A 19,691-nucleotide genomic window follows, 5' to 3' on the forward strand; every position below is an offset into this window, starting at 1 on the left:
CTTGCCAGTTCACCAAAATACTACCAAAAAAAAACTGTTAGCGATCGCAGGGATCAGGCCTGACTCTGCGAACGCTGCAGTTATGCGTTTTGTAAGTGACAGTGATCGATCGATACTGCACTTGGGTGGGCTGGGCCGAGCGGAGGGGCAAAACGCAGGTGCTAGCAGGTATCTGGGCTGATCCCGCAAACAATGCGTTTTTGGGAACCCTAAACTGCTGGGGACGCTAGTATAGATCTGATCGGATCAGATATTGATCCGTTCAGATACTATACCACTAAGGGAGGCGTATGCTGCATGCGTGGGTGTTAGCGGTACTGGTGCTAACCTGACGCTGCTTGGGGCGACGCATATCACCGCCGGGCGATCAGGGGGCTAAACCTTTATTCGGTAATAAACGGCGGGTGCCCTGACACTATAAAAAATGAACGAACTAACCAGCGTCACCCGTAACAGTTATACGGTGATCAGTGGTGAAAGGGTTAACTAGGGGGCAATCAAGGGGTTAAAACCTTTATTAGGTAGTATATGGGGGTCCCTGACGCTATAAAACACTGACGGCGAACCTAAATATTTACCTCCCTAACTAGCGTCACCAGTGACACTAATACAGCGATTAGAAAAATGATCGCTTAGCGACACTGGCGACGGGGGGGGTGATCAAGGGGTTAAAACTTTATTAGGGGGGTACCCTAGACCTAAAGGGGGCTAATACTAACTGCCCTACCACACTATTTGTCACAAACTGACACCAATGCAGTAATCGAAAAAAAAAAACCAACTGCTTGGTGTCAGTGTGACGGGGGGGAGAGGGGTGATGGGGGGTGTTATGTGTGCCTAGCATGTTCTATTGTGATGTGTAGTGTTGGTGCACTCACATTGAAGTCTTCTCTCCTCGGCGCCGGAACGGAAAATACCGAGCCGAGGAGAGATTACATCATTTCCTCTGCCTCTGTTTACTGTGCAGAGGAAGAATCTGATTGGCCGGGAGCGATCGTGAGGGGGGGGCCACGAATGGATGGCCTCCCCCTCACCTCTCATCGCTCCCGGACAGAAGCCGACTGCCTCGGGCACCAGGGGGGGGGGGGGGGGGGGGGTTGTAGGGTGTCCGATCTGACCCCCTGCCCGTGGGAGGCAGAATCACGTACAGGTACGTGATTCTGCCTGCCCGTGCCATTCTGCTGACGTATATCAGCGTGAGGCGGTCGGCAAGTGGTTAAGAGGAAACATGTAAATGTGTTGGAATGGCCTAGTCAAAGCCCAGACCTCAATCCAATAGAAAATCTGTGGTCAGACTTAGATTGCTGTACACAAGCGCAAACCATCCAACTTGAAGGAGCTGGAGCAGTTTTGCAAGGAAGAATGGACAAAAATCCCAGTAGTAAGATGTGGCAAGCTCATAGAGGCTTATTCAAAGCGACTTGGAGCTGTGATAGCCGCAAAAGGTGGCTCTACAAAGTATTGACTTTAGGGGGGGTGAATAGTTATTCACATTGACTTTTTCTGTTATTTTGTCCTATTTGTTGTTTGCTTCACAATAAAAAAAAAAAAAAACATCTTCAAAGTTGTGAGCATGTTCTGTAAATTAAATGATGCAAATCCTCAAACAATCCATGTAAATTCCAGGTTGTGAGGCAACAAAACACAAAACATGCCAAGGGGATGAATACTTTTGCAAGGCACTGTATATCTGTCTTTGGTTTTAATAATGCAGTCTGTTTTTTTCCATGTAGCATAGTTCAATACCTGCTGCTCCTGCCAGTAAGTCCATTATTTTTCAACTTCCTTTAACTGTCATCTCTGCTGGACAGCTTGGTATGGTAAAGGGACAAATTGGAGACGATCTACCACTGACAGGGGTCATTACCATGGTCAGTAAAAGCAGGGTGGTTGAGCCATTGCTATGCAGGCCCCCCCAACATAAGCATAGCGGACACTCAGGGCTGTAGCTGTTCTGTGATGCTTTGTGGCAAAATTTAAACGGCATTGGCGCATTCAGCAGGTGGTACCGCCACTAAATGTGGCTCATTCAAGTAAACATATGCAATTGCTGTGTGGTGTAGCATTTTGAGGGTTAAAGCTGGCTGTGACAAGGCAACATATTGCCTCCTGAAAAACAAAGTATAGCTGCACACATGAAGGTGATCTAAGCCAGTGTTTCTCAACTCCGGTCCTCAAAGCACCCCAACAGGTCATGTTTTCAGGCTTCCCATTATTTTGCACAGGTGATTTGATCAGTTTCACTGCCTTGGTAATTACCATAGCCAATTCATCTGAGGGAAATCCTGAAAACCTGACCTGTTGGGGTGCCTTGAGGACTGGAGTTGAGAAACAATGATCTAAGCCCTCGTTCACATTGGAGTGACTTGTCAGGTCAAATAGCATTCTATTGCCCGCAATTGCACTGTTCAAATTGATGCAAAGCTGACTTTGCGGTGCCGCATCACTTTGATAAAGTAGTTCCTGCACTACTTTTGGTGATTTTTGGATGTGACTTGCATAGACATCTGTGCATGAAGCCACACAGATGTGTTCCAAGTCACACTACATGCGCCTTTTGAACTTGTGCAATTTCAGATGAAGTTGCACGATTTCAAAGCAGCAGTAAGGCTGGGTTCACATTTATGCGATCGGAATGCGGGTTTCCCTGCATTCAATTTGCATGACAGGAGTGTGTGACCGGTTCACACATCTTAGGGGCGGATTGCACAGGAGTCCTGTGTGTCTTTGGCTCCGTTTCAGGTCTGAATGAACCACTTCAGCCCTAGAAGGATTTGCCCCCTTCCTGACCAGGCCATTTTTAGCGATATGGCACTGCGTTGTTTTAACTGACAATTGCGAGGTTGTGCGACGTTGTACCCAAACAAAATGTATGCCTCCCCCACAAATAGAGCTTTCTTTTGGTGGTATTTGATCACCTCTGTGGTTTTTATTTTTTGTGCTATAAACAAAAAAAGAGCAACAATTTTGCAAAACACAATATTTTGTAGGTTTTGCTATAATAAATATCCCATTTTTTTTTTTTTTTTTTACCTAATTTTTACTCAATTTAGGCCGATACATATTCTTCTACATATTTTTGGTAAAAAAAAAAAAGAAATCACAATAAGCGTATATTGATTGGTTTGCGCAAATTTTATAGCGTCCACAAAATAGGGGATAGATTTATGGCATTTTTATTAATAGATATTGTTTTTAATACTTAGTATGAACAACAGTCTGTTTCCCCTCCCCTGAGAGAACCGGGATTTGCACACGCACGCACACACACACGGGCTAAGAGTGACATTCCCCTTGTATTGGGAGATTTCCTCTAACATCTCTGGAGCAGGAACTGAAGGGAAATTTTCCTATTAGTACACAGACCTGCTCTGGTTTTGCATACTTAAAGTGTACTGCTATTGCTGACCGCCTTGTGGAAAGCCTGGCTGTAGATTCCAGATCTGGAATTAGCATGCAGAAAATGAACTCATCAGTCCATTCAGAATCAGATGGAGAGGTGAGGAATGGCTGGCCTTCCCTGTTTCCCCTCCTGACTCCGCCCCCCTGTCTTCGTTCAAAACCTCCCGCCCTCCCCCTCCGCTCTTCCCAGCCCCGTAGTCACGTCACGTGACGGCGCAGCGTCACCCCCGGTCACATGACTGTGATGTCAGCGCAGGTCCTCTAGGCCCCCGGAATCCAGCGTACATCGTCCGGCTAGGCGGAGCGGGAGCGCACCGAGTGCGGGGAGATAGTGGCTTCCGTTTTCAGGTAATTTCCGCCGGATGGAGAGCGCCTGTAGTCTTCCTTCCTCCGCCGCCTGCTGACCGTGTCGGTGTGTGGCCTGTGTTCTGCCGGTGTCACCACCATCAGTATGACGGTGTACAGCAACAGTGTGTGAGGACGGCTCCCCTCCCCCCTATGTGTGTATACCGTGCCCGGACTACTCACACTTCTCCCGGTCTATGAGCGGCCTGGGTCCTGTGTCATCCCGGGTGAGGCCTGTCCTGTGACGTCTGGAGGCTTCCTATTGTCACAGCCCGGACCTGTCCTGTGTGATGTGATATATATATATATATATACACACATACACACACACACACTGTGCTCATCACCTCCTGATAGGACACCCGATGTACAATCCTCAGACACCACAGACTAAATTGTAAAATAAATAAAAAATCATTTAAAGTGGAGCTCCACCTATTTAAAAGTCAGCAGCTACAAAAAGTGTAGCTGCTGACTTTTAATAAACCACTCACCTGTCCCACGATCCAGCTATGTGCTCATCCAAAGCCTCGTTCCTCCCCCTCCTCTCTGCAGCACCATCATTGCAAGTGTTTGCGTCCGGCTGTGGCTTCATAGCTGGGTGCGCGCTGCGCGTTATGAACATGCCAATTGTCCTGTACGTCAGAGGCTTTCTCATCATATAGGAATCCTTCCCATACAACAGTGGTCTCCCATCGCCACAGAGTCCCCCACGGTCACGTCGTAGTCCGCCATCGCCACAGAGTCCCCCGCGATCACTTCGTAGTCCATCATCGCCACAGAGTCCCCCGCGATCACATCGTAGTCCGTCATCGCCACAGAGTCCCCCGCGATCACTTCGTAGTCCATCATCGCCACAGAGTCCCCCCGCGATCACTTCGTAGTCCATCATCGCCACAGAGTCCCCCCGCGATCACTTCGTAGTCCATCATCACCACAGAGTCCCCCGCGATCACATCGTAGTCCGTCATCGCCACAGAGTCCCCCGCGATCACTTCGTAGTCCATCATCGCCACAGAGTCCCCCCGCGATCACTTCGTAGTCCATCATCGCCACAGAGTCCCCCCACGATCACTTCGTAGTCCGTCATCGCCACAGAGTCCCCCGCGATCACATCGTAGTCCGTCATCGCCACAGAGTCCCCTGCGATCACGTCTTAGTCCGTCATCGCCACAGAGTCCCCCGCGATCACATCGTAGTCCGTCATCGCCACAGAGTCCCCTGCGATCACGTCTTAGTCCGTCATCGCCACAGAGTCCCCTGCGATCACGTCTTAGTCCGTCATCGCCACACAGTCCCCTGCGATCACGTCTTAGTCCATCATCGCCACAGAGTCCCCTGCGATCACGTCTTAGTCCATCATCGCCACAGAGTCCCCCACGATCACGTCGTAGTCCGTCATCGCCACAGAGTCCCCTGCGATCACGTCGTAGTCTGTCATCACCACAGAGTCCCCTTCTCCATCTCTGGTCCAGGACAAACTGTGCCTAATGCTTGCAGCCCCACCGGAAGACCCAAAGGGCACCCTGGTCTAGTATATAGATATATAATTATTTGGATTTAAAGCAGAACTAACCGCCTTGGTGCTGCACATGTAACAGGACACCAACTGTTTGATGGCTTGACAGTTTGGAGGAGAGCACAGGGTAATGTGACAGTTGCATTCCTGGCATGTAACTGTTTTTTGAAACCGTTAAATTACTGGGTTAAGTTCTGCTTTAGCCCTGGTTCACATTGATGCTATGCAGGAAATGCGCAAGATTGGCTGCCTTTCCTTATGATCTGCTGCAGGTGTCAATGTTAGATTAACGACACCCCAAAACAGATTGCAAAACACAGTGCGATTGCCAGAATCATATCTCATGGTGTGAACACCCATGCAAAGCGATTCAGGTGCGGTCAAAAAAAGGGTACTGCACCATTTTGGTGTGGATGCAATGTGATTTGAGCCATACAAAATGTATGGCTCAAATTGCAACGCACTGACATTGCATGTGATGTGCACAAGAATGTGGTGCGAATCACATGCAATGTCCCACATGCACCAGTGTGAACCCAGGTTTAAAGTGGTTCTAAAGGCAGAAGGTTTTGTATCTCAATGCATTCTATGCATTGAGATACAAAACCTTCTGTGTGCAGCAGCCCCCCTAATACCAGAGCCTCATCTCGATCCAGCGATGTTGCTCAAGAGTCTCAGCTGTTCTGGACTCTCCCTCTCATTGGCTGAGACAGCAGCGGGTGCCATTGGCTCCCGCTGCTGTCAATCAAAGTCAGTGAGCACAGAAATCCTGTGCACAGAGCTGTACAATTTTGAGCATCCCTGTTTGCTGCTTGTCAATCTGCGACTGCAAGTGACGTGGTTGGAGATTTTGACAGGTTGCCTATTTTGGCAGAACGCCAGGTCTTGGAAATAAGTCAGTATGTAGGAATGTAAACATTGGGTGTGTTGGGTGACAGAAAAGACATGTAGGAAATTGGCGTTAACTACTCATCTATTGAGTTATCTTTATAAATAATAGAAAAAAGTAGGAAGCTGCGCTATGAAATTGATATGAATACCTAAATAGGCATAGTATAACAGGCTTATCAGATATGAGATAAAGTGATAACTCCCCAAATGAAAGGGGATACCAACAAAATCAGTCCTGTGAAAAATATCGTCCAGTGAAGTGAATACTAATGAAATAATCCTTCTGTGCAGAAATGAAAAACACCAGTGATAGTGAATCTCCACCATACAAATTGCACGCTTATCAGAGGGCAAGCGATAGCAAGCCTGTAAACTGAGATCGATATCCGGATATCAGACTAGCACCAGCAGTAAATCACTTGATTAAGGTGGGGATATACCAGAAGATCATGGCTCAGTGGATGGACCAGCGATCCGGATTACAGGAGCATAAAAAAAAAACTCTCCATAGTGTGAATCCATAAAAAAATGATTTTATTATAGATAAAAGTTGTGCACTTACAATAAAGCAGAAGATCGAAACGCTCGTAAGGAAATGCCGGCCGGCTTGCAGACACCCGTCCACACACACGTTATACACTGCGATGATGTCAGCACGTCTGCCTCCCGACGTACGTTTCGTCAGAGATTTAGTCATGGGGATGTTTATAAATAACAGTATGGTAGACAAGTGGTTAAAACAAGCTCACAGCTGCTACTGCAGCCCTTAGCTTGCCACTGGCTTTTAACAGCCATCACCCCCCCCCCCCCCCATGGGGGTCCTGGGACCATAGGAAACAGCCTGAACAGTGAGAGCAGGAGGAACTTGAGGGATAGAAGTTCTCTGATCCCTCCTACATCTATTGATCGTTTAAGTGATGTGTGTTATGTCACGTGCGGGGTCGCAACTATCATTCCTTGGCTAGTGTAGCTGAGGATGTAGCAATTTGAGCACCATTTGTACTTGATTAGCTGTATTGAGTGGCAGGGGAAACATTAGAGGTGTAATAGACTTCCAATGTCTCCATAAAGAATACCTGCCTGTCAGTGTGTTAGCCACCTTATAATGACAATAAAAGTAAAAAAAAAAAAAAAAATAGAATTATATAAAATAATTACAATTTTTTTTTTTTGTTAAAGCACCTTTGTCACCCCTGTACATACCCCATATGAAAACACCTAGTGTAGGTTGAGCACGTGTATGTAAACATTAACTACTTCATACATGTGAGGTATCGAACGTCAGAGAGAGAGCAATAATTTCTAGGGCCATCATTCACAATTAACCAGTTTATGTAAAAAATGAACTCGTCCACCTTGCAAACCGCTCAGCGTCTGCTACCCCTCTCTGCCATTCCCTCCATTGGCTGCCACTCGCCCAACTAATAAAATTCATAATACTAACAATAAATTACAAAGCCATCCAAAGCATTGCCCCCAGCTACATCACTAACCTAGTCTCAAAATGCCAACCAAATTGTCCTCTTCGTTCCTCCCAAGACCTCCTGCTCTCTAGCATCCTTGCAGGGTGGATTTGATTTAAATCATAATTTTTAAAGAGTAACTGTCACCTCTGTCCCGCTGTTGACTCACTGACAGTCCCATTCACTTTAATGGGACAGCTGGTGATGTGGCAGTGGCACAACAAGGTGAGGGACGTGGCGGCAGCAGGTGAGTGGATGCCCGCTAACAGGAACTGCGCTGCCATGATGGATCAGAAATGACAGGTGCTCTGTAAATGTAAGGACTTTCTCTTGCTGGTAGTTAGAGTCTTTAATATTTGCAAACAAGATGAAGGTTTTTTATTTAGAATAATAAGCTGTCAGGTTAGTAAATATTCCCAAACTGGATCTCTTTCATGACCTGCTGCCATTTTGCTCCTCAAGGGAGGAATAAAGCACTTCAAGCTATGTGCAGAAAGATCATAAGGTATATAAGCTGCTTAGAAGGTTTCGCTTTCATTTTTACTGTATGCCCTTCCTCCTCCTCCTCATACTTAGAGCCTGGTACAGGTGCGTTTCTCTTCAAACAATCATACAGTTTGTAGTGTACATAGATTTGCAAAACTTTTATCTCATGGTTACTGTGAAATTGTGTGAATGCATCAATGTAGTACATGTTCTCTCAGCTTGAATTAATTGAATGAGTTTACCAAAAATGTAAATATTGCAAAATTTATAGCCTCATGCTATATAACTAAGCTCAATTTCATGCTGAATAAACTAAATTATTAATGTATCTTAAATAATATAGGCTAGCTTGTTGTACACAAGTTGATCTATTGATCGTCTTGTGTGCAACCAGCCTGTCAGGTTTTTCCCAAATGACCAGTGCTGCCAGCTATAACCGGCAGCATTGATCATTGTATTCTGATGGCAGGGAAGACTCCCTGCCAGCAGAATATAAAAGCACAGCAGGAGTAATTGTGTAGATGGGGGAATTTTTTTCTTTTTTTTTTTTTTTTTTCTTTCAACACGCTGGTTGAATGTCTGGCCTGCCTTATGCCGTGTACACACGGTTGGAATTTTGGCCCGCAAAAGACCAATGAGATTTTTTCGTTGGAAAATGCGACCATCTGTATGCTCCATTGGTCTTTTGCTGGCAGAATTCCAGCAAGCAAAAGATTGAGAGCATGTTCTTAATTTCTCAGTCGGGAAAAGTTCCTATCCAAAAATGCGATCGTCTGTGGCAATTTCGACGCGCAAAATCCCTATGCATGCTCGTAAACAATTCGACGCATGCTCGGAAGCATTGAACGTCATTTTCTCGGCTCGTCGTAGTGTTGTACGTCACCGCGTTCTTGACGGTCGTAATTTCAGCGAACTTTTGCGTGACCGTGTGTATGCAAGGCAAACTTGAGCGGAATCCCGTTGGAAAAGCCGTCATATCTTTTTCCGACGTGAAAACCGATAGTGTGTACGCGGCATAACACTCGCTATAAAGATCATCAATTCATTGGGCGCGAGGAAACTTTGTCTTTGATACAGCTGCTAGCACTTGGGGATCGTTCACACCAGTGGGCGTGCTTTATGGTCCATTTGATGCGTGCCCTCTGTTTGTGTGCAATTGGTAAAATGCTTTGCACTGCTTAATTTTTTCCTTATTTATTTTATTTTTTTTAAACCTAGTCAAAATTAATGAAAGACCATTCATTGCACTTTGTGCTGCTGTGACGTGCGTTGTGCTGCAAAAAAAATGCAGGCATGTTTTCTCTGTTAAAAAATGCAGACGTGCTGCATTTTTACACCACACACCACAGCTCATGCATGGTGTGAACAGAGCACATACAGAGTAATTGTTTTCTCTCTGTACTTATGGTGAGTCTGTATCCTTCTTCCTAAAGGTAAAAAAAAAAAATGTACAAAGCTTGCTAATACAGTAAGGGAGGAATACACTTAAAATTTGCTGGAAGATGTTCAGATGTCATGATTTTTTTTTCTTTTATCTTTACTATGGTGGTCATTCATTCTTGCTGCTGTCACCTTTACAGCTAGAAGATGTTTGCACAAATCACATTATTTACATTGCAGTGTGGCAAAGTAACAACAATCGGCATTTGTGGCTCCCCATCATTTACTGTAGAATGCTCTTGCTCATAGAACAGATAGATCTGTTGATTGCATGAGAAGTAGACTGGGCACCGCACCCTCTCCCATCACTCCTGGGGCGCCGCTTTGCTTGTGCCAGCTGTTCTCCCTCACACGCACTCCCGAGATACAGGGGGCGGAGCTAGTGTAATTCACTGATGATACCATCGGCCATTCAGAGTGTGTGGATCCTTCCTCACACTCCCTCCACCAGCAAAAGACAAGCATGGGTGCCAAGCAAGTGAGACTGTAGGGCGGGAGTTGGGAGGAAATGGGTGTTTTGTGCAAGCTGTGGGGAAGGAACAAGAGTCAGCCTCTATGTTGTGCTACACTGTGTGGAACTTAGCTGGCGCCCTGCAATTTACATATCAATAGCGCCTGTTGCCTGCAATTTACATTTCAATACTGCTTTCCGCCCACAATTTACATATCAGTACTGCCTGCAGCACGCAATTTACATATCAATGCCGCCCGCGATTTACATATCAATCCTGTACACACACAGAGCAAACAGAAATAATGACTCACTGGGCTGGACCTATCTCAAGGTAGGGGCATGGAGCTAAAGCTTCAATAGCCCCTATGTTCATATGGCCCTGCCCGTCATTCTGGTACAGATTCATTTTAGCTTCATCTGTCCAAAGAATGCTTTTCCAAAACTGGTCTGGCCTTTTTAGATGTTTTTTGTCAAAGTCTGATCTGGCTTTTCTATTCTTCAGGCTTATGAATGGTTTGCACCATGTGGTGAACCCTCTGTATTTGCTCTCATAAAGTCTTCTCTTGATTGTAGACTTTGACAACGATACACCCTCCTCCTGGAGTGTCCTTCACTTGTCTGGATGTTGTGAATTGTTTTTTCTCTACCATAGAGAGGATCCTGCAATCACCCACCACTATTGTCCTCCATGAACGTCCAGGCCTTTTCATGTTGCTGAGCTCACCAGTGCATTCTTCTTTCCTCAGAATGTACCAAACTGTTGATTTGGACACTCCTAATGTTGCTGTTATCTCTCTGATGGATTTGTTTCATTTTTGAAGCCTTACAACAACCTGTTTCACTTGCATGGACAGCTCCTTTGAACCCATGATGTAGGTTCGCAGCTATAGATTCCAAATGCAAATGTAGTTATGTGCAAACAATTAGCAAATGTGATCAAGATGAAAGCTTGGGGTGTCAAGTGCGCCATGTCCCTAGTGATCCTGTCAGCAAAGGTATTGTTATGGAAGTAGGAAGAATGCATATCCACTATCTGAACCAGTGAGGTGGAGAGATTATTTAGCTATCCTATTGCTGGCATATTGCTACCAGTGAGGATCTGTCATGTGACGTGGCCCAAAGTAACACTGTAAACTGTGATCAAAGCTGTTAAAAGAATACCAGGGGGAAATATAAATTATGTTTGGCCTTCATGCCAACTGGTAGGCTGCTGATGGATATATGAAGCAGTTGGCTGTGCATACACAACACAACAATTCTCAGCCCGAGAATCCGTAATCAGCAATTTTCTGCTTGGCATGTTTATTTGAATAGAAAAGGGAAGTAGGTGTTGAACAACGCTGATTTGCTGGCATTGCCTAAATGATTGATGAACAATAGTGATCAGAGCAGTTCTTCTAACCTGCAAAATCATTTGTTCCCCCGGAGAGCTTTACACAGTGCAAGATCAGGTGAACTCTCTGTAGACGCGAGACTGTCACTCTGTCTAGCACCTTAAAATGTAAGTTCACCTTTTCAGAAAATTTGAAATACCATCCTACACACCCTCAACACCACCCCACGTAATTGGTGCAGCGCTTCAGGGATTTGAAATCCCTGCTCTTCTCCCATTTCCTACTGCAGGGCCTCCCGGAAAGGATCAGTCAGCTCTGGCACAGAGAATTGGTCTAATATGTTTTGGAAACTCTGCTGAAAGATGTGAGAGAAGAGCAGGAATTTTAAATCCCCACAATGCTGCACTGGCTGCATAGGCACTGACAGCTGATCACCCACAGAGATAAGTACATCAGGGACCAAAAAGTGGGCTTGGGCGAGTTTAGGGTGTTCACCTTTCAATTTTTTTTTTTTTTTTTTAATGAAAAGGTGAACTAACCCTTTAAAGAGGAACAGAACTTTAGAAGATCCACCCAAGAAAGAGCAAGCAAAGGGTTGTCACCAGTATCCCTTGTCTTCCTGCAGCTCCGCTAGTTCTGCACTGTTTCTGTATGGAGGTGGTTGTCTTGGTAGAGGGAAGGGTCTGCTACTTTCATGCCAGAGCCTCCAGCAAAGAGAACTGCGCTTGGCACAGTGGTGACATTACCAAATCTCACTTCAAATCTAGCTCCAGATGTACACCTATGGGGCTGTAAGTACAGATGTGCCTAGACACTCATATACCAATACTATTTTTCAGGTGGTACATTTTTCAGGGTACTGCTTAGGCACAATTAACACTTCTGGATCGTCACTTTCTGGTCCACGTTAAGGGCTTGTTAAGAGACTATGCGTGACAGCAACACGTGTGTAATGTGTTAAAGCCCAACTCTGGAAGTTAGTTAAAATCCACCCTTCAGGGGTAGATCAAGAGGTGCACCAAAACCAAAAATTCAGGATGCTCTTGGCCGAAACCGAAAATGACAGTTTAATTAATATACACACAGTATCATGTGACAACACTGAAGAGATTGCACTTTACTACAATGTAAAGTAGTGAGTGTACAGCTTGTGTAACAGTGTACATTTGCTGTCCCCTCAAAATAACTCAACACACAGCCATTAATGTCTGAACCGCTGGCAACAAAAGTGAGTACACCCCTAAGTGAAAATTTCCAAATTGGGCCCAAAGTGTCAATATTTTGTGAGACCACCATTATTTTCCAGCATTGCTTTAACCTTCTTAAACATGAAGTCCACCAGAGCTTCACAGGTTACCACTGGAGTCCTCTTCCACTCCTCCATGATGACATCACAGAGCTGGTGGATGTTAGAGAGCTTGCGCTCCTCCACCTTCCATTTGAGGATGCCCCATAGATGCTCAATAGGGTTTAGGTCTGGAGACATGCTTGGCCAGTCCATCACCTTTACCCTCAGCTTCTTTAACAAGGCAGTGGTGTGTTTGGGGTCATTATCATGTTGGAATACTGTCCTGCAGCCCAGTCTCCGAAGAGAGGGGATCATGCTGTGCTTCAGTATGTCACAGTACATGTTGGCATTCATGGTTCCCCCAATGAACTGTAGCTCCCCAATGCCGGCAGCACTCATGCAGCCCCAGACCATGACACTTCCACCACCATGCTTCACTGTAGGCAAGACACACTTGTCTTTGTACTCCTCACCTGGTTGTCACCACACACGCTTGACACCATCTGAACCAAATAATTTTATCTTGGTCTCATCATACCACAGGAAATGGTTCCAGTAATCCATGTCCTTAGTCTGCTTGTCTTAAGCAAACTGCGGGCTTTCTTGTGCATCATCTTTAGAAAAGGCTTCCTTCTGGGATGACAGCCATGCAGACCAATTTGATGCAGTGTGGGGCGTATGGTCTGAGCACTGACAGGCTGACCCCCCACCCCTTCAACCTCTGCAGCAATGCTGGCAGCACTCAAACATCTATTTCCCAAAGACAAACTCTGAATATGATGCTGAGCACGTGCACTCAACTTCTTTGGTCAACCATGGCAAAGCCTGTTCTCAGTGGAACCTGTCCTGTTAAACTGCTGTATGGTCTTGGCCACCGTGCTGCAGCTCATTTTCAGTGTCTTGGCAATCTTCTTATAGACTAGGCCATCTTTATGTAGAGAAAAAATTATTTTTTTCAGATCCTCAGAGTTATTTGTTATGAGGTGCCATGTTGTACTTCCATTGACCAGTATGAGAGAGTGAGAGCGATAACACCAAATTTAACACACCTGCTCTCCATTCACACCTGAGACCTTGTAACACTAATGAGTCACATGACACCTGGAGGGAAAATGGCTAATTGGGCCCAATTTGGACATTTTCACTTAGGGGGGTACTCACTTTTGTTGCCAACGGTTTAGACATTAATTGCTGTGTGTTGAGTTATTTTGAGGGGACAGCAAATTTACATTGTTATACAAGCTGTACACTCACTACTTTACATTGTAGCAATGTGTCATTTCTTCAGTGTTGTCACATGAAAAGATATAATAAAATATTTACAAAAACATGAGGGGTGCACTCACTTTTGTGAGATACTGTGTATTTTTATATATAGTTGTATTCAACTTTTTAATTAATATCATGAATTTAAATGAATATAAATTTGTCGGCCATTATCGGCACCTTCAGCGCAAGAAAAGCTCAAGAAAAATGCATCCCTTTAAATTCTATGTATGTCTTCACACTGGTCCGTTGCGCTTCCGTTGTGGTTAAAAATTTTGCTTGCAACATTTTTGGTTAGTTAAAAAAAAACGCACCTGCCCATTGGAATGCATTGAAAATGCAGAAAGAACGCATTGTTAACACACCCATGTTACATTTTTCATGCAGTTTTTGAGTCACATGACCTATGAAAAACACACCATAAGCATGTTTAAAATCCAGGCAAAATTGCGCACTTTTCCCGCACCATTATCTGCACCCTTTTCTCTATTGGTAAAATGCCAGGGCATCTCTGACCCCAACCTCTGATCTAGTCCTGTCCTCTTCTCCCCTAAATCTCCATCATGTGGGCAGCCCCTCAGCATCGTCATGTACAATGCGTGACTGTACCCTGCATTGTATACTGGGGACAAGCTTGTGGTTACTGCTTAGGCCCCTTTCACATCGTGTGACTTTTTCCTGCGAATTTGGACATCAGAGTCGCACAACAAGTCGTACCCTATAATTCCCAATGATAACCATTCATATCTGTGCGACTTCAAAGTAGCCCCTGTATTACTTTGGTTCTTTTTTTCATGCGAGTTGAGGTCCATAGAACTCAATTTTACACAGGCATTCCCTGAAATTGCATCAAAATTGCATGACTTTCAAGTCGTGGCAGAGTGAAAGGGGCCTTAGAGAGAAGGCTGCAGGAACCCAGTCACATCACTAGAGGGGACCCTGGTGGGGTGAGGAATAAGGTGAGTAGGCTGAACCTCTGGTTAACAACAAAAAAATACCCTTGCAGTGGGTCTTCTCTGTACTGCATGGGTATTTATCTTTTGTTGTGCCCAGAGGCTTAAGGCAGTCCATTCATTTTATTGTAAGTAACTGGAAATTGCATTAGTGGTTACTAATTATAACCAATCAATGCCAAAAAGCATTGCATTGCATTTAGGGATGGAGGCTATGGCATTGTAATTTGTTATAGCCTCATATAAAGTCTCACATGTTTTTTATTCTTTATCAAAATTCTTCATCAGTTTAGGCCAATATGGATTCTACATATTTTTGATAAAAAAAATTGCAGTAAGCGTATATAGATTGGTTTGCGTAAAAGTTATAGCGTCTACATAATAGGGGATAGATTTATAGCATTTTTATTATTTATTTTTTGCTAGTAATGGTGGCGATCTGCAGCTTGTAGTAGGATTGCGGCGGACAGATCGGACACTTTTAACACTTTTTTGGGACCAGTGACATTTATACAGCGATCAGAGCTAAACGTAGCCACTGATTACTGTATAAATGTCACTGGCAGGGAAGGGGTTAACACTAGGGGAAGATCAAGGGATTAAGTATTCCCTAGTGAGGTGTTTCTAACTGTGGGGGGAGTAGACTGACTCGAGGAGGAGAGAGATCACTAATCCTGATCACTAGGAACAGACAATCTTTCTCTACTCCCCTGTCAGAATGTGGATCTGTTTGTTTACATACGCAGATCCTCGTTCTGGCTCTCTGTGGAGCGATCGCGAGTGGCAGGTGGACACACTTTAGACTTCTATTGTGGTTGTTCCTTTTTGGGCTACTTACTGTGACTCCCTCACTATTTAATATTTTTCATTTACACCTCAGGTCCTATCTTCTTTACTTTATCCTACCTTACTGTTTTCACCTCTGACCACTGTCTGGTACCATTTTTGGTTCACTCCACATATATATTAAGCATATTACATTGTGATTCGTTCAATCACTATCATATTTATTTACTCTACATGTCATTTATATCACCCTTATTCATGGGATATCACACTCCTCTGAATATCCGTTCCCTATTTGGGTTGTCATCCTTGTGCTCTGGGTTTACCGCCTCAGCTCCCGTGAATGATGATTACTCCGGCTGGCCTCCGATCCTCACCGTTTCACATCTAGACTCCTACTTGATCCCTAGCCAGGTTGGGTTTTTTTCCACTACCCTCTTTTTGTATCCCCCTCTCCCATGCTGAGACATAGTGTTTATCTATAATTTACACTATCCATTTACATCTTTAGATACTCACATCGCATCCGCTCCTGATGAGTGGAGATATTCCACGAAATGCGTTGAGAAATTGGATGCAACTCATGTTGTTGCCATCTAGGAATAATTTGCACTGTTACTGTTATATATATTTTTACATGTTATTCATATGGAACAAAAGAGTCTGGCAACACTATGCACTACTATTTTATTATGCTATTATACTTGTATGTATTACTGTATGGAATAAATATTTTCTCTTTATATAAAATTATCCCTTGTTTACAATTCACTATTATATAGCAGTTTGCATGTTACCATTACTAGCCAGCCATATTTGTACCCATTTACCTCGTGTGCTTCATATAAAGTCCCACTTTTCTCCCCCCTAGTTAGTAATCAGGAAATTTTTGTTTTGTGTATTTTTGGATATTTATTATAGCAAAAAGTAAAAAATATAGTATCTTTTTCAAAATTGTCGCCTTTTTTTTTTTTTTTTTTTTTTTTTTATTTGTTTAGCGCAAAAAATAAAAACCTCAGAGGAGATCAAATACCACCAAAAGAAAGCTCTATTTGTGGGGAAAAAGGGAAGTCTGGGATTGGGTACAGCGTTGCATGACCGTGCAATTGTCAGTTAAAGCGACGCAGTGGCCTGGTCATTAAGGGGGGAAAATCTTTCTGGTCCTTAGGTGGCTAATGAAGGCTTGTTTGACATCAGAAATTAACTACAGGATGGCTATTTTGGATCATAAGATTATCTACTGTTCAGTTGCTTTCTGTTAGTTTAAAGATATAGATCAGTTGTAGAAACATTAACTTCCTGGAAGCATTCATTGGAATCTGATTTTTAAGTGTTCTTGCATAGCAAGACCACTTACTGTTATCTCACATATATATTATTCTTATTATAGCCAAATTTACCACCCTAACTCCTACCACAGCTTTTACCCCAAATAGACAGTAATATACTGAAACGTGCGGATTGTTCCTGATTGGTGCGCTAATACTTTGTGGAACAATTCGCCGAATGGTTCACGAAATATCGTCGTTTTTGCGGCGAAATTGGTCCCATAGGAATGAATGGCAAAATGTTCAAAACTAGAGTGAGAGATGACAAAAGCTGACAACCCCATGATCAGCTAAAACATTATGACCCCCCCCCCCCCCCCCCAATAATCAGCCAAAACATCATGACCACCCCACGATCAGCCAAAACATTATGACCACCCCATGAAAAAAAAAAAAAAATAAATCATTTTTGAGAAAAAAAAAAATCGTTTTTGAAAAAAATGTTCAGCTCTTTCAGCTAATGATGGGACTTCTTCAACTTTTTTACTACTATTCATACTTTTTAAAATATTAAGCGTTTTAACACTTTTCACAGTTACTCCAGTCACTCCAACCACACAAGTTACTCAAGCCACTCCACCCAGTTACTCCGCTCACTCCAGTTGTAGAGGCAAGAACACTTCACTTCACACAATTTCCCCAGAAATTGTAGCTTTTCTAGTTTTTTTTTCTGTTGCCTTCCGGGCTTGTTTACATAGTGGCTACAGAACGTGGCCATGGACATTAGGAAATACACTGTCTCAAAGAGTTTTTTTGTCCACTTTTTCCCTCAGACAGGAGCGCTTGTTTAAGCTGGCCATAGATGGGTTGAAATTTTTGCCGGTTCAGCAGGAACCAGACAAATTTTGATCTGTCTGTGGGCAGGCTGGTTGTATTTCTGTAAAACCAGCCTATCAGAATTTTTTCACCTGATCACTGCCTGCGGCAGAATTATTAGAATTAGAATTATTCTATTCTGCGGGTGGGGAAGGCTCCCTGCGTTTCCCACTGGCAGACCACAACAGCGCTGCAAGAGGGATTCTCCCATCAACACTGACTCTGTTGATGGGGAAATCAAGCACTTTTCTAGCATAATGAATGGCCTGGCTAAGTGAATTTTTCTAATCAGCAAGATTGTTTTGTGCACCTGACAATTTGTGTACCATCAAATTTGGAAGACTGACATCTACTGTAGTCTGTGGGCATCTTATTTAAACCTCATTTTTCAAATCTCATTTAGGCATTAAAATATTAATGTTATTCCAAAGGTTGTTTTAAACCTTTTAACCACTTTTATTCACAGATCTGGGCAAATTGCAGCCCTAGTGCCATATCTAGCCCTTTGGCTGTCCCTAGCAAGCCCTCGATGCCTCCACTGTCGGCGTGCCTCTTTGAGCCTCACAAGGAAGCTGACTGGCTCATAGAGGCATACTGACAGATCTATCCATGTGGAAAACTGGAAGGATAGAGCCTGAGGATCTGATTTTGGCAGGAGAGTGTTACCTAGGAGACATCCTGATGCTTTCCTGCCACTCTGCTACCCAGCTAAGTTCTTTCTGTGTTGGTGCTTGCACACTGTGAAGGCGCTCTCCTTCCAGTCACAGTGCTTGCAGCCGCCATGCCAGTTATCTCCCCTGTCAGTCATACATTGGCAGATCAGTTCATTAAACCCTGAGCCTGTAAGTTTCCTCATCTGCTTTTGCCGGTGTTCTGCCGAGAAAGTTCCGCTCGGCGGATTAGTTCCCCCCCTCTACTGCGCATGCGCAGTAGAAGCCGGCGGAACAGCTGAAAATCAGCTGTACACGGCGCCTGTAAGAGGGCCCCTCGCGGGCTCGCTTCGCTCGCCACGCTTCGGGCACGGCCTCGCTGCGCTCGGCACTTTTAGATTCCCCCTCTAGGTCCACTTGGATAATGGGGAAGGAACCTGGACCCAGAGCGCAGGCGCCATGTACAGCTGATTGAAGCGTTTGAGCTTCGGCTATCTCCGGCGGCCGACAGTAGTACGTACTGCGCAGGCGCTGCGCCTGCGCAGTACAGGGGGGAACCTATCCACCGAAGGAACTTATTCAGCAAGACACCGGTCTTCACTGTCCTTTTGATAATCATGAGCAGGGTTTCATGATTGGTTGTACCTACTACTCCTAGGGCCAGGTGCTTGTTTTCTTTATTTTTATGTTTTTTTTTTATGTACTTACAGACCTTCCCAGTCCAGTGTTTTTCGCCTAAGACTGCTGGCTTAAAGCGGAGTTCCAGTCCCCAAATACAATTTTTTTCCAAATCCTTCCCCCTCATGTTACTCCTTCTACTTCAACAATTTGATATTGTCACTAATGTGTTCCTCCTTGTTTGTTTTAAATCATTAAAATCTAACCTGATCTCGGAAGCAGGCAGGGTCCATTGCAATTGTGGGCACCTGAAGCCCGCTTGCCTTTATTTCCGGAATTCGGTGCAGCTGGCTACTCAGCATGCACCTCCCGATCTCTCGCCTGCACAGTAATGCCACTGTGTGGCACTGTTTCTTCATGACAGGTTGCCATAGCAATGGCGGTGGCAGTTCCCATCTCGTTGTTATGGCAACCTGTCAATCAGAGGACACCCTGGAAGGTATGTGAAGACAGGGAAAGTAGTGAAATCACATAAGATTTCAGTATTAGGCAATTCCCATGTACTGCTTGGATAGATGATGCCGATATCCCAGGAGTCTAAGGGAATCACCTAGGCGGCCGGACCAGAAGTGCCGCAGAAACAAATAGCAAA

General features: G+C 44.5%; 1 protein-coding gene across 1 annotated transcript in view; it reads left to right on the forward strand.

Annotated features, from left to right (window-relative positions):
* Positions 1-3,614: 3,614 nt before the first annotated feature.
* Positions 3,615-19,691, forward strand: part of RAB5B (RAB5B, member RAS oncogene family) — a 111,683-nt gene continuing 95,606 nt past the window's right edge. The window contains exon 1 of the mRNA XM_073613961.1: positions 3,615-3,750. The gene's annotated coding sequence lies outside the window, so the exon portion shown is untranslated. The remainder of the gene's footprint in view (positions 3,751-19,691) is intronic.

The sequence above is a fragment of the Aquarana catesbeiana genome, linkage group LG02 (genome assembly GCF_042186555.1).
Source record: "Aquarana catesbeiana isolate 2022-GZ linkage group LG02, ASM4218655v1, whole genome shotgun sequence".
Lineage (NCBI taxonomy): Eukaryota > Metazoa > Chordata > Amphibia > Anura > Ranidae > Aquarana > Aquarana catesbeiana.